The sequence below is a fragment of the Apium graveolens genome, chromosome 6, assembly GCF_009905375.1.
Source record: "Apium graveolens cultivar Ventura chromosome 6, ASM990537v1, whole genome shotgun sequence".
In the NCBI taxonomy this organism is placed as follows: domain Eukaryota; kingdom Viridiplantae; phylum Streptophyta; class Magnoliopsida; order Apiales; family Apiaceae; genus Apium; species Apium graveolens.
Genome location: NC_133652.1, coordinates 277,590,810 through 277,593,049, shown reverse-complemented (window position 1 = coordinate 277,593,049; position 2,240 = coordinate 277,590,810).

The following is a 2,240-nucleotide window of genomic DNA, read 5'->3' as shown; positions in this document are numbered from 1 at the left end:
AAGCTTCCACTCGACGAATCGGGTCATCGATAGTAGAACTTCGGACAAAATAAACCAAGTTCAACATCTGAGGGGAACTTCTGAACCTTCAGTGAAAGATTTAAGATTTGGGAGGGGGAGGGATAGAGAGAGGGAGAGAGGGGGGTGAGGGTGGGACGAGAGAGAATGAAAGTTTTAATTTTGTTTCTGAAAATTGGGGGTAAAGGAGGGGGAATGTGAAAATATTTCGCTAAGGGAGAATAAAATTGAAGGAGCGCGCCATTTTTTTTTTGGTAATTTTAGACATCAGTTACTAGATAACCGATGTCTTCAAATAACATAGACATCAGAAAAACACGGGATGATGTTATTGCTTCTTTTAACATCAGTGGCAACATCAACCGATGTCTAATGTATGATGTCTATTCAACTTTTTCTTGTAGTGTAAGTAAAGTCTTACGCTAAATATCTCTCCAAATCATAGTAGTTATGACAGAATCAATTACTTCCCGAGATACAGCCTCTGGGCTCTGACAAATACTCATGTAAACTCTAATGATGTCATCCTCTATCAAATACTGATATTGATAAACTCTTATATCTTCTGTGATAAACTCTGATGGAAAACTCTAATAGTTAAATTCTGATATCATCAATTTCATCTAAAACAAGGCCTTAGCAGATGAAAGATGGAATTGGCATAGGATTCTCCCATCTCAAATTCTACAATATAAATGAATTTGTCAAGAAACATTTGGGAAGAGGATTACCAAATATGCTTTATACTTCTGATGGTCTATGTCATGCTTGTCAGAAAGCAAAACAACGGAGAACCTCATTCAAGAGCAAGACTGGATCTTCAATTGTTGAACCATATCACTTACTTCATTTTGATTTGTTTGGACATATCAACATAATGTCAATAATCAAAAAGAGGTATACTCTAGTGATTATTGATGATTATTCTAGATTTACTTGGGTGTATTCCTAGAAAAAGAAGGATGAAACTCCAGAAATACTTTTGGACTTTGCAAAATTATTTAAAAATGGAACAAAGTACAAAGTCAAGATTCTCAGAAGTGATAATGGTACTGGATTTAAGAATTCTAAGATGGAAGAGTTCTGTAACTACAAGGGAATCTCTCAACAGTTTTTAACACCTGGAACTCCACGGAAAAATGGAGTTGTTGAAAGGAAAAAACAGAACTCTTATTGAAGCTGGTAGAACTCTACTAGAAGAAGCAAAGTTGCCAACATATTTCTGGGCTGAAGCAATCAATACTGCATGTTAAACTCAGAATATTACCCTGATTGACATGCATGGAGTAACTTCATGTCAAATGATAAAGGATAAGAAACCAAGCTTGAAACATCTTCATATATTTGGATGCAAGTGTTTTATTCTTAAAACACATCATGAATAATTGGGAAAGTTTGAGACAAAAGGTGATGAAGGAATTTTTGTTGGCTACCCTGAATCAAAAGCTTACAAGGTTTTCAATCTGAGAACCAGGACTGTAGTTGAGTCTATACATGTTTCTTTTGATGAAAAGAAGATTATTTGTAATAACTCCAATTTTTGGAATTTTTGAAACCCTGAAATAGTAACTTTTGCTAATTTTTGCTGATTGTGGAAAATTATCAGACCACCATATATAGGAGTTCTGTTATGGAAATTCTGAGATCATATTAGTATTCTGTAATGTAAATGAGTGTATGTAAAGGTCGTCAGAATTCGATTACGAGCACTTTGATTTTTCCTGAAAATGCAACAGATACCGAAGGAATTAAGTATAAGGTGATAAGATTAAAAGAAACTAAATTCAAGGATTATAGCAGAGAATCATTAAAGGAATAAAAGCTATCAAGAAGGGCTTAGGGAAACCCAAATGATAAGATCTCGGATATGATCCCTCAAACGATCAACGAGAACGAGAGTTAAGCGAACCATAAAACAAATAAGTGACCAAGGATCAAGCTTATGCAAGTATCAAGAAATATTAAAAGCAATTTTCACTAATCAAAAGGATTAGAGCAAGATGACATCATCATACCACAAGAAGAGGACAAGTGGCATAGTAGTGATGTAATCGAAGTGAGGTAAGCACTTTATTAAAGCTAATCAAGATATTTAGCCAAGGTTTAATTACAACCAAGTATTTCATTTGCACAAAGATCAAGCAAACCAAGCAAGTGATTTCTTCCCCTTTTCCCATATAAGTATTCATTTATAGCCAATGATTTATACTCTCCAATGTACC